This window comes from Nomascus leucogenys, chromosome 22a, assembly GCF_006542625.1.
Source record: "Nomascus leucogenys isolate Asia chromosome 22a, Asia_NLE_v1, whole genome shotgun sequence".
Classification (NCBI taxonomy): Eukaryota; Metazoa; Chordata; class Mammalia; order Primates; family Hylobatidae; genus Nomascus; species Nomascus leucogenys.
In genome coordinates this window covers 135,225,080-135,238,385 of record NC_044402.1, presented here as the reverse complement: position 1 = coordinate 135,238,385, position 13,306 = coordinate 135,225,080, and positions in this window count along the sequence as shown.

Below are 13,306 nucleotides of genomic sequence, written 5' to 3'. Positions count from 1 at the left end.
AGTGTCACAGTGAATTCCCTTAGCAATCTTGAAAGTGGGCTCCATAATCTCTAGTTTAGTTGAGAAAATGAACACTTAGGAAAATTGACCCACAGGGCTAGGTAGGAGCTAAGCTGGGATTTGAACCCAGGTCTTCAGAGAATGGTAAAGGGTTCAAACCAGGTGGCCCTAATGGCAAGAAGCATCGCAATTCAAGTTCCCTGAGAGGGCAGACTAGGAGGGAAATGTCCTTCCAGAGTGAAGCCTAAATGAGTCTTCCTTTCCCTGTTTGGGGTTTTTACCTGTTACACAAAGTATAGGAGCCCATGTAATTTTTCATAACAGTTGGTGGTTTTGCTTTTAGAATTGTGTTGCTTCCAAAAACATCAGGCAGTCAAGTCAACAGGGATGGTACAGTCTACTGGTTTCAGTCAGATGAGAACCTTCATTCTGCAATGATGCATTCTTAGTAAAATAATTGTGTATCAAACACAATGCCTGACTTTTAAAAGCTATTGGAGGTGAATTAACCCACAACCAATTTATATGACTCTCTTAATCTTACAAAATGAAAATTTCAGTGCATAAATTCTAAAACACAGGACCTTGGTGTCAACTGTTTAAAGATCACCATTTGCCAACCAGCTTTTTAAGATTAGTTTAATGGTAATTTCTGCCTGTTTCTTTGAGTCATGACCCGTTATATTGCCCATGAATCTCTAGGATAAATTGTGTCCTTGGGTGACCAACTATTTAAATTGGTAATGACCACATTATGCTTGGAATATGTTTTTCCTTATCACTGATCCAGTTATTTTAAATTATAACTCCGTTTTTCAGTTTATTTTCAACAAAGTCATCAAATCTTCGGTCAACTCAAAGACACATGCATATTTGAAGTATTCAGGGAAAAGAAATAAAAAGATACTAATGAAACCGAGCTGTGTCAGCAATCTCACCCTCTTTTAAGTTCCCAGAGCCTGCAGTGCCTGGCCCCATGTTGGTACAATTTCACTGTGTTGTCACCCACGTTTATGCGGCTGTTTTCTCCAAGGCTGAGCCACTCCAGCTGAGAGCTGCATTTGACTTGTGGCCTACCAGATGGTAGAGGCTCAATCAGTCTTTGCTGAGCAAATCGATGGATCCAACAAGTAGGACTGAATTATGAAGAAAGAAGAAAGGTGAAACGCGGGCCGGGTAAGGCTCAGCTGAATCAAATCAAAGGGTTTGGAAGACAAAGAAGATGAGTGGATGCATGCACAGAAATGAGGCAGTATCACAAGAGGCGCTGACTTTACAACAGAATCATAATCTCCCCAGAGAGAGACAATCTATCTAGAAAACTTTGCTCTCAGCTCCTGGGTAATTCTGGGTTAAATTAGCTCCATTAGCTCATAAAAACCACCATTACCTCACCAAAACGAAAAGACATTAATAACAAAGAACTGTGTGTTTTTATAGCACTCTGCTTTTAGCAGCTTTCTCAGGACATTATTTCATTTGAGCTTCTCAAAAAAAAAAAAAAGGTTTTTTTCCCTTTTGGTGAGGAGGAGGAGACTAAGGGGTTAAGTGGGAAACCCAAAGCCACCATTTAGTGGATCGGGGGTGCAGCTGGGACTAGAACACACAAGTCTAATTTTGTTTTCACTGCTTGAGAAAATTGGACATCCCTAAGGGCCGGCCGGCCTACCCTGACTTGCATGAAAATTGCAAAGAAGCATTTTTATTGAAAAGCTCTACTGCTCTTTTTGGGAACACCGCTTTTGAGGGGCTTGGTAAAAGGAAAATTGATGGCGGTAATTATGCTCCTTTCAATACCCCCAGACATCTGCTGGGCTTGCCATTGTTCCGCACCCTGGGGCCTGCACTGTGGTGTCTGTGGGCCGCGCTCAGCAGGCGGGAGCGTCTGAGTCATTTTCCAGGCGGCTTGCTTTGCGTGTCAGCATCCTGTGGTTCCATATTTGTTGGCCAGAGTTTCCCCGCGAGACATGGAACACATGCTAAAGGAGGTCAGGAAGACGCCTTGGATTGTCAGTTTTTAATTTCTGTTTTCACGTGCAACTTGATGTAGTTCTGCCCGGAAAAGCAACCCCTGTTTTCTTTCTATACCAGACACTACTAGAAAGAGATTTTGGTAGGCCATCTCATTTTAGTTTCTGATTTTTAAAATAAATGCTCCCCCTTTTTTAATCTCTAGTATTTCTTTTCCTTTTTCTTTTTTTTTTTGTTTTTTTGAGCCTGAGTCTTGCTCTGTGGCCTAGGCTGGAGTGCAATGGCACGATCTTAGCTCACTGCAACCTCCGCCTACTGGGTTCAAGCGATTCTCCTGCCTCAGCTCCTGAGTAGCTGGGATTACAGGCACCCGCCACCACGTTTGGCTAGTTTTTGTATTTTGTTAAAGACAGAATTTCACCATGTTGGCCAGGCTCATCTTGAACTCCTGGCCTCAGGTGATCTGTCTGCCTTGGCCTCCCAGATAGCTGGGATTACAGGCGTGAGCCACTGTGCCCAGCGATCTCTAGTATTTCTTCTTCATAATCTAGCAGCTGAACCACGTGTGAATATTCTTCCCTTTCTTCCGTCCTTTCCTGCTCATTCCAGGTTGTAACAGAGCAATTAAAACAAAGTAAAACTGTAATATGTGAACGTGGTAAAATACTAAGATGTCCAGGAGGGTATTTGTGAAAAGCAGGGTGGTTCTAAGTTGTGCAGGTCCTGAAGTTTATACCATGAAAGGCCTTGTCTTTAAGAACACAACAAATGTCTTTGGCAAATCTGACAAAAACAGATGTTTGTATGAGCACATGGCCTGAACACCAATCCCCCAACCCAGGGCCTCAGAAGGGGCTGTGCTGTGAGGGGCCTGTAAGCTTAAGTCCTCACAGGAAATCCACCCCTGGGGAACAGAAGACCCTCCCACTTGCCCTCTGTTTCCTAGTTTCTCTCCCAACAATCACTGTGGCTCTTTTCCAATGCAGCCCTCCAGAGAAAGTGTATGCATGCACAAAGTAAATACAGATACCAGCTTTGACCAGTTTCCAGTGTGGCCAAGGGGTCTTTCACTGCAGGGGCTGTTTCCCAAAGCCTCAGGTCGTGGTGGCGGGAGAGGAGTGGCAGAGCGTGCTTGAGGCCACCAGGACCCTGACACCTACCCACTCCTTTGAGGAACCTGCGAGTCCTGGCAGTGTGACCCCAAAGATAACACATCATGCAGGAATCTTGGAGCGCACTGGGTGCCTGGGAGGCTGGACGTTGGCCAGGGGTCAGTGTTCTCACACAGGAGACCAGCAGCAAGGACAGAGAGAGGGGCCAGATGCCTGCAGGAGGAACCCTGGAATGGGAGCGTCATGCTGGGCACACACGAAACCTCCCGGGGGCTCCAGAAATGAGTGGAGGAAGTTTGGAGGAGGGTTTCAGAGCCTGGGCCAGAGGGCTGCCATGAGAGGGGAGGCCCTTGTCACCATGGTGCCATGGGTAGACTTGTTAGAATTTCTGCTACTAGACTGGCGAGGTCTTGGGGATTCAGGTTATGGCATCAACCAGACCCTCTATGCTCTGTGACAGTAAGACGAACAATCAGAATAAGGTACTTCTTATCAGCTGAGAGCAGACATCTGAAAATCATACACAAACTCCCTTCTCGGGGCAATCTTGGAAAAAAGGGCCAGCCATTGGCATGAAGAAAGAGATTCTGCAAGGTTGGAGCTCGGCTTCTCGGAATCACATCCCCTCATGTGGGGTCAGGCCAGATGGGGAGAGAGACGGGGTGCCTCTCATGCAGCGTCTGACCTTGTTGGAACTTGGACTCCTCTCTAGCCCAACTCCTATTGGATTACCCCACCCTAGGAGTACGTTCTTAATATTCTATACTCGCTTCTTTGTTATGGGATATTATCTGAATAAACAGAAGGATCAGAAGGGAGACGATCTTCAAAGGAAGCAGGCAGGCCATGTGCCTCCCTCTGCAGACCTGTCGGATGAGTAATTAGCATTTTGAGTCTCTGGTGGATCTTTCCTTGTTATTACAGTCCAACTTTATGTCCCGTTTCTTCATTTAATCTTCTTCACACCTCAGTAGGCTTATTCTCAGTCACATTAAGGCCAGGGCAGAATAGAATATGAAGCTGTGCCTTGAGTTAATTGAAACACAGGCACTGGCTGGATTAGGGAATGGCTGCAGTGGGTTGGGGAACCCACAGGAGAGTTAAAAAGCGAATCAACACGTGGATGAGCTACTCAAAGGATGTATTATTTTACAGATATGCAAAAGGACGTGCTGGATTTCCTTTTATTTCATCTTTTCTCCCCTTCCTCCTTCCTCCCTCTCCTCACCTTCCAGCCCCCTCCTCTCATATCTTTCTCCTTGGCCTGGTGGCAATGGCACCCAAACCCCAGCGCCTGTACCCTGGTCTCCACACCCCCGCACCCACAGCCTGCCACACTCTTTCATGACTGGCTCTGATGTTCTGTGCTGGGGGAAGATGAGAGGGAGAACAAGGGCTTCCCCAGGACCTCTCCTATCACCCTCAGTGCGCTGCACTCTGGAGAACACAGAGCATTGGGCGTGTGTGGGTGGACACTCTTCAAGCCTGGGCACCTGAGCAATGCTGGCTCACTCTCATGAGCTCTGAGCAGGGACACTGCGCTTTGAAGCATGTCACCCACAGAATCCAGTAATCTGGCCACTGCCAGAGGTTCACTTAAGATGCTGAAATGACAGTCTGGGTGAACTGCAAAGCACAGGTGTCTGCATTGCTCACCTGCCTGCATGCTGCACCTGCCTTTCTGGGCATCCCTGATGGGGGTGACCCCAGTAGAGCCCCGCAGTTTCCCGCGTCACTCACACACAGAATGGCTGCTTCCATGGCTGTCAGAATGGATAGTTGAGCTTCCGTGACAGCTGATGAGGCACTTTATAAGCAACAAGGATCAGTTGGAAAGCTGACTTGCCCATAGAAGAGCGATATCATGAAATAATTAGTTTACATGAAAATGTCTGTGGGCAGGAGAGAATGTGACAGCGCTGACAGCTTGAGTCAGGTCACTTAAAACAACAAAAGCTGGGGGCTTGGGAGTCACGAAACCCCCCTCCCATCTGACTCCAGCTGGCCCTGAGACCACATCGGGAGCAGGACAAATATACTATGAGATTTTTAAAAGTCTGTGAGATGTGAGCCTGAGGAGTAATACATGGAGCTAGGTCATGTCTGCCGCAGGAGTCCTGAGCATGGCCTGACTGCTGGCCCATGACTTATCCTGGGGAAAGGGTCTGGGATATCAGAGTAGACTGTTGGGGTCCTGCACAGAGCAGCTGGGGGCAGATGAAGCCCAGGGGGTGACTGTCTTTGCAGTCCGAAGGGGGAGCCCCATCAGACCCTGGGTATGACCTCAAACATGGGGTTCAGATGGCTCAAAAGGACAGGAGCCTGGGGGAGTGGGGACCAGAGCAGGTGGGGGAGGGGTGTAGAAGGTGAACTAAGACAAAAAAGGGTCCAGAGAGTGAGCTGTGAGCAAAGCAAGGGCTCTGGAACTTCTCTTACACAGTGCTGGCCAAGTCCCAGGACTGGTTGGCTGGTCAGAATTTACTGGAATGGAGCTTTAATGAGATTGGAAACTCAAATCCCTGCAGGGAAGTGGTGGGGAGCTAAGAGCACCAACAGGTGTGTGTGAGGACAGATGGCAGGCACCGGTCCCAGCCTCAGCACCAGGGAGGCAGCAGGGATGGGCAGTGGGTGTAATGAATGGTGGGGGTGGGCATCCAGGCTACTCAGCTCTTGCCCATTTGTTGCCTGGTGGGGTTGTGGGTTCGATATTGCCAGACCTTCCAACCCAGATTTCCAAGTTAAGCAGAATAATGTTTAAATATTGAAAACTAATGCAAATGTCATTTTCATTTTAAAAAATTGTTGCAATATAACGTACCTGTAGAAGAGTACTCCTATGATGATGGTACTGCTCAATGAATTTTTACCAATTGAATAATTTAATGCTGTCAAGACTGAGATCAAGAAATTAAACATTTCCAGCCACTGGAAAGCCTTCCTCAGGATCGAATCTAGTCACTCCCGTATCCCTGCCAAGTATAATCACCATCCTAGCTGCTAACGGCACAAATTAGTTTTGCCTGTTTTTGAGCTTTCTATAAATGGAATCATAACGTTTGCAGTCATCTGTCTGTCTCTTCTCGTTTATCATCATGTTTGAGAAATTCATCCATATTGTTGCATGTAGTTTTGTGTTCAGGTTTTAAAAATAATCTTACAGGAGTCAAGACGGGGTGAGGAGAGGGATAGAAAGGGCTTCCTGCAAACGGGAGCGTTCAGACATCATAGAACGGCGAAAAGAGCATTTGGCCCCCATAGAGACTCAGGAATGTCAGCGTCTCAGTGCCTGTGACACTTTCCCAAAACTTAAGGGTTGACATTATCGAGGACAAAGAAGCCAGAGGCCCTGTGTTGTGACTTCTGCAAATCAGACAAGAGGTGTGATGAGTCTTTTGCCATATGAGGCAGCAATAACAATAATAGTAGTAGTCATATTAATAGCTAACATTTGTATGGTACCACAACAGGTGCTGCCGTGTTTTTTATATATCATTTAATCCTCATAACTGTATCAGTAACCTGGTTTTACAAATGAGGAAGCTGAGATGCAAAGGGCTTAAGTAACTCCAACTTAAGTAACTTGCCAAAGGTTACAGAGCTAGCAAAAGGCAGACCTATACAGTTTTGAGCTCTGAACCAGTTTGCAATGAAAACAGTTAAGTCCACGTACAGACCTGCTCTTCAGGCTGGGCCAGCAGGAGAAGGTGAGCCTCCTGGGAACCCAGCTCCATTTCTTGTGGGTAGAAGCTTCGTTGGATTATCAGAAAAATTCAGTAAGACCTAGGAAAGTAAGACCTAGGAAAATGTGTTCTTTGGGTATGCAGCGGAGGGTGTGCTGATGATCTTATTGAAAAGCCCAACACCTGCATGGGTGACACGTCACTGGCTCGTGGCCCCTGCTTTGGTAAAGGATCTCTGGCTTTGTGCACAGAGCTTACAGAAGGTTGCAGGGGCTCAGAGGCAGAAACCACAGTGTGCCATGTGATGGTTAGGGGCAATGCAAGGTAGGCTTCACCTTTGAATGGGCTTCATCCATCCCAGAAAACAAGCACTTGGGGGTTTACAAACCCCAGCCATGGGCTGTGGCCTTCTGGTCTAAAATCTCCCCAGACATCTTCATCTGCCCACTTGCTGTGGACTGAATGTTTGTGTCCCACTTCCTGCTCCTGCATGGATATGTAGCAACCTAACCACAGTGTGTGGGTATTGGCAGGTGGGGCCTTTGGGAGGTGATTAGGTCATAACGGTGAAGGCCTCGTGAATGGGATTAGTGCCCGTATAAAAGAGCCCCAGGCTGGGTACACTAGCTCATACCTGTAATCCCAGCACTTTGGGAGGCTGGGGCGGGCAGATTGCCTGAGCTCAGGAGTTGGAGACCAGCCTGGGCAACATGGTGAAACTCCACCTCTACTAAAATACAAAAAATTAGCCAGGTGTGGTGGCATGCACCTGTAGTCCCAGCTACTTGGGAGGCTGAGGCAGGAGAATCGCTTGAACCTGGGAGACAGAGATTGCAGTGAGCGGAGATTGATTCACTTCACTCCAGCCTGGGTGACAGAGCAAGACTCCGTCTCAAAAAAATAAATAAAAAAAGAGGCCCAATGGAGACCCCTTGCTCCTTCCACTATGTGAGGACCCAGTGAGAAGTTGCCATCCATGAGCAGGAATGGGCCCTCAGCAGACACCGAATCTGCCAGTGCCTTGATCTTGGAATCCTAGCCTCCAGAGCTGTGAGAAATACATTTCTGTTGTTTGTAAGCTGCCCAGTCTATGGTATTTAGTTATAGCAGCCCGAACTAAGACACCGCCCTAATGCTCCGCTGCTTACACTTCCCTTCCTTGGTTCTTTCCTCCTTGTTGAGCTTCCTGCTTCAGCTCCTCCTCCTCCCCCCACGTCCCTTCTCTGCACAATACCTTAGGACGGGCGTCTCCGGCTCCCCTTTGGTCTCATTGCTTGCACGTGGCACCACCAGTTGGTCTATGAAGACACCTCTGCTTCCAGCCCTAGCCAAGGCTTCTTGCAGCCCTTTAACTTTGCCTCCAAGCTGGACCTTTTCTCTTTGTCACCCTGGACATCCTTTCACTACATGGCGGGTAGCATCTGTCTTTGCTTCCTCGGTTTTCCTCACTTGTGTCTGCTGCAGAACATCCTCAAGAAATTTACTCCGAAAAGGTGCACTGGAGGAAGTGTCTTTCTTTGGCTCAGCCTTGCAGAAGCAGAAAGTTGGAATGTAACTGATGCAAAGAAGCACTTTTCACTCTCGGAAAAGTAGAGAGCAGGCCACTCTGAGCCTCCCTCTTGTCGTCAATAAGCTCTTATCAGAGGCCAAAATTGTAAGGATTAAAACCATGACACCTGTGAGATGGCTTGGGGGCCTCAGGGGCAGTGGGTGCCACGTGAGCCAAGAGCAGAGTGTAGGGGAAATGCAGTGGGGGGTGGGGGAGAGAGAGAAGGGCACATGGAGACAGTGACTGTAAGGAATCAAGAAGAGAGGAATGTCCTGAGGAAACAGGTGATCAGTATTGAGGATGATTGTCGGCATCATTGCCGTGCTTTCCTGGGCTGCTTGCTTTTCTGGGGAGGGAGGAGGGTGTTGGTCCAACCTAGTTCACCTGTGACTGTTTTGCATGCACGAGACGCTCTTACTATCCTTTGTCACTTTCTCTTTGTTGATGTATTAAACAGGGTGCTGATCTTCTCCATCCAGGAAGAGTTTGGCTTCAGTTTCCCCTGGCTGACAGGTAAGAGGTACAGACATTTGATCTTGTTTCATCACAGGGAAGCAGCCTCCTCTTCTCATCCCTAGGTCTCCCAGCATCTGCCCCAGCCCTGCTCTTAATGCTGTCTGAGTTGCCCAGGGCTGCCATAATCAACTGCCACAAACTGGGTGTCTTTTAACGACAGAAATGTATCTTCTCAGGGTTCCGGAGGCTGAAAGCCCAAAATCGTCCCTTAGGCAGGGCTGTGCTTTCTCGGAGGGCTGTGCTATCTCGGCAGGGCTGTGCTTTCTCGGAGGGCCCTGGGAGAGTGCTTCTGCTGTTGCCGGCATCCCCAACACCCTTGGTTTGTAGACGCAGTAACCCGGCCTTTGCCTCTGCCATCATGAGGCCTTCTCCTCCTTGGGTCTCTGTGTCTTCACAGGGCCTTATAGAAACACCTGTCATTTTGGATTAAGGCCCACCCTAATGGAGTATGATCTCATCTTAATATATCTGCAAAGGCCCTGTTTCCAGATAAGCTCACATTCACAGGTACTGGGGTTTGAGACGTCAACACATCTGTATAGGAGAAACATTTGGCCCCCACAGCCACCTGTCCTGTGCACGTGCATGATGTGTCCTTGCTCCTGCCTGCAGCCAACCCCTCACTCCACTGCATCCCTCAGTCTTCACTTTGCGGGAAATTCCTTCCTGCCATTATTCCTGTCTATTGGATTATTCTCATCAAAATGAAAACATGCTATATTGCCTATCTTAAAAAGAAGATATAAAACTTATTTATTTTTATTTATTTTATTTTTATGGAGACAGGGTCTTGCTCTGTTGCCCAGGCTGGAGTGCAGGGGTGCATCTCAACTCACTGCAAACTCCACCTCCTGGTTAAAGCGATTCTCCTGCCTCAGCCTCCTGAGTAGCTGGGATTACGTGTGCATGCCACCACGTCCAGCTAATTTTTGTATTTTTTGTAGAGATGGGGTTTCACCTGTTGGCCAGGCTGGTCTCAAACTCCTGACCTCAGGTGATCTGCCAGCTTCAGCCTCCCAAACTGCTGAGATTACAGGCGTGAGCCACTGCGCCCGGCCAGAAGATATAAAACTTTTAAATCTTACATTCCTCCCTCAGGTTCTGCCCCACTTCTCTGCTCCTTTTTATTCTCTAACTCCTCAAAAGTGTTATCTCTTTTCTTACTTTGCATTCTCCCCTTGATCCACACAAGCTCGCCACTTCACTGAAACCATCTTGGAAAGGTGTAAGTGTTTCACAGAAAACAGAAGACTACATGTCTCAGCTTGCCTGTCACAATCTTGGCTTATGGTCTGCGGCTCTGGTTTAATTAATTGTGATTCCTTTGTCTCTCAAAATGATCCCAGTTTGTATGATGACTTTGATAGCTACCCCACTGTTGACTCCCACATTGCCAAACAAAATGGCCACCTTTAGCTCTCATCTTACTCCACCTCTCACCAGAATGTGACCCGACTCATTACCTCCTCCCCCTCCTTGAAATATTCTTCTCACTTGCCTGTTTAACACCATGTCTCTGCATCTGCTGCTATGTATCAAAGGATGTGGTTGCTATGGTGATGAGTTGGTGAAATTGGGAAAGGATTGTGGTGTTCATAATCTACCTCAGTCAGAATTCTTGGTTAGAAGCAAATAAATGGACTCTGGCTATTTTTAACAAAAATAACAATTCTTAGGAGGCTACAGGTATTTATGGAAGCAAACAAAGTCCAGAGGTCCTGGCTTGGGAAAGTAGAAAGAAACCAAAGGAACACTGTGTGGTTTAGAAATAAGTGGGAAGGAAGAAAGAGGAGGCAGCAAGTGTAAACTGTTCCTCTGAGAAGCTTAAGAAGCAGGAGCTAGGCATGGTGGCTGATAGCTGGTGACTGTAATTCCAGCTACTTGGGAAGGTGGGGTGAAAGGATCACTTGAACACAAGAGTCCAAGGCCTCAGGGAGCTATGATCATGCCACTCCACTCTAGCCTGGGTGACAGAATGAGACTCTTGAAGACAAAAGAAGAACAGGAGGAAGTTAGAGAATAGTAGGTATGGTAAAATAGGATCAAAGAATGGGTGTCCTTTTAAGAAAGGGTGAAGCATGAGCACACTTATTGGCAGAGAGACAAAAAAAAGTATAGAAAGGAGTTTCTCTTATCACAATGGAATTAAACCAGAAATTAGTAACAGAAAATACCTGGAAAAACCTGAAATATTTGCTATTAAACAAGAAGCATTTAAATAACCATGGTCAAACAGGAAATCACAGGGAGTCTTAAAAAACATTTTGAATTAAATGAAAACACAACATATCACATCTTGTGGGATACAGCTAAAGCAGCGCTTCGAGGAAAATTAATAGCACTAAAGTGCTTCTATTAGAAAAGAAGAAAGGTCTCAAACCAATCATTTATGTTTCCACTTTAAGAAATCTCAGAAATTAAAAAAAGGAAATTAATTCTGAAGCAAAAAGATGAAAAGAGTTGGTAAAGGGCAGAATCAATAAAATTGAAAACAGAAACTATAGAGAAAAATCAATAAAACGAAATTGTTCTTTATGAAAGTCAGGGTAAGGAACAGATGCATTTGTGTGCATAAGTGGCAAAGGTAGGGGCTGGATCTGTGACAAACTGATGAAGGAATATCTGGTTTATTTTTATGTGTGTGTGTGAAATAGTAGGTGGGATCCACTAAGAAGTGCATGAGGTGCTGGAACTGGTGAGGAGAGAAGCAATATGTTAGTGTGTTTCCTGGGGAAATGGGACAAGTAACTGTACTGATTTTGACTGCTACTATGACAGATTACAAGAAATTTAGCAGCTTGCTTAACACAAATTTGTTCCAGAGATGAGAAGTCCAAAATGGGTCTGTCTTGGCTAAAATGAAGATGTTGGCTGGGCTGTGTTCCTTCTGGAAGCTCTAGGGGAGAATCTGTTTTCTAGCCTTTTCCAGCTTACAGAGGCCACTCACACTTCTTGGTTCATGGCCCCATTCTTCATCTTCTAAGCCAGTTGTGTAGCATCTCCCAGTGCCTCTGTCTCTGGCCCCTGCTTCCACCATTGCCTCTTCTTCTCCTGCCTCCCTCTTAGAAGAACCCTTGCAATTACACTGGTCTATGGAATAACCCAGGATAATCTTCCGAGGTTTTTAACTTCATCACAGCTGCAAAATCTCTTTTGCCATGTAAGCTACTATGTTCACAGATTTCAGGGATTAGGATGTGGACATCTTTGGGGGGATAATATTCTACCAACACTGTAGCTAGCCAAGAACAAGTAAAAGAATTGAAAAAAGCACACAGGTGTGGCAGAGGCTGGAGACCATGAACTTATTGTGGCTGAAATCTGCAATTTAGGACTTTTAGGAATTGGAATCCAGGAACTAAGTTGGCAGACTGTAGGTCTAGGCCAGGGTGTGGAAATTTTCTTTGAATATAGCAGGACAGGGATACAGGGAGTAGGGGCTTTGAGAAGAGTGTAACTTATTTGCTAAATAGCAGGATTCAGGCTGAGTAAGCAGGGGAGGAAGAATGCTTACAGAGGGGAGGACATAAAAGTATCAAACGATGGTAAAATGTATAATCCAAGGTTTCAGATATGAGACAGTATGACAAATGGCTGCTAACAACTTTGAAGAAAAATTCTTAGTATAGGGGATCCTCTCCTCTTTCATTCCAGCACATGTCAATTCATTAGTTCAACTCAAGGCAGAATTTTCTTAGTTTTTTCTGGTTTTTATTTTATTATTATTATTTTTTTGAGACGGAGTCTGTTGCCCAGGCTGGAGTGTAGTGGCACAATCTCTGCTTGCTGCAACTTCCACCTCCTGGGTTCAAGCAATTCTCCTTCCTCAGTCTCCCAAGTAGCTGGGATTACAGGCATCAACCACCACACCAGGCTATTTTTTTGGTATTTTTAGTAGAGATAGGGTTTCACCATGTTGGCCAGGCTGGTTTCGAACTCTTGGCCTCAACTGATCCACCCACCTCAGCCTTCCAAAGGGCTAGGATTACAGGTGTGAGCCACCACCTCCAGCCTCAAGGCAGAATTTTCTGACACCTTATCTTTTGTCTAAAGGAATGCATTTCATCTACTCTTGATACTGGTCAGAGGTCTCAGAATAAAAATGAAGTCTGTCTTCTAATGCAGTAATTTATTGCAGCCTTTTGTTGCATCTAATTTTTTTTTTTTATTGTACTTTAAGTTCTGGGGTACATGTGCATTGCGTGCAGGTTTGTTACATATGTATACATGTGCCATGTTGGTGTGCTGCACCCATTAACTTGTCATTTACATTAAGTATATCTCCTAATGCTATCCCTCCCCACTACCCCCACCCCACAGCAGGCCCCAGTGTGTGATGTTCCCCCTTCCTGTGTCCAAGTGTTCTCATTGTTCAATTCCCACCTATAAGTGAGAACATGTGGTGTTTGGTTTTCTGTCCTTGTGATAGTTTGCTCAGAATGATGGTTTCCAGCTTCATGTCCCTACAAAGGACATGA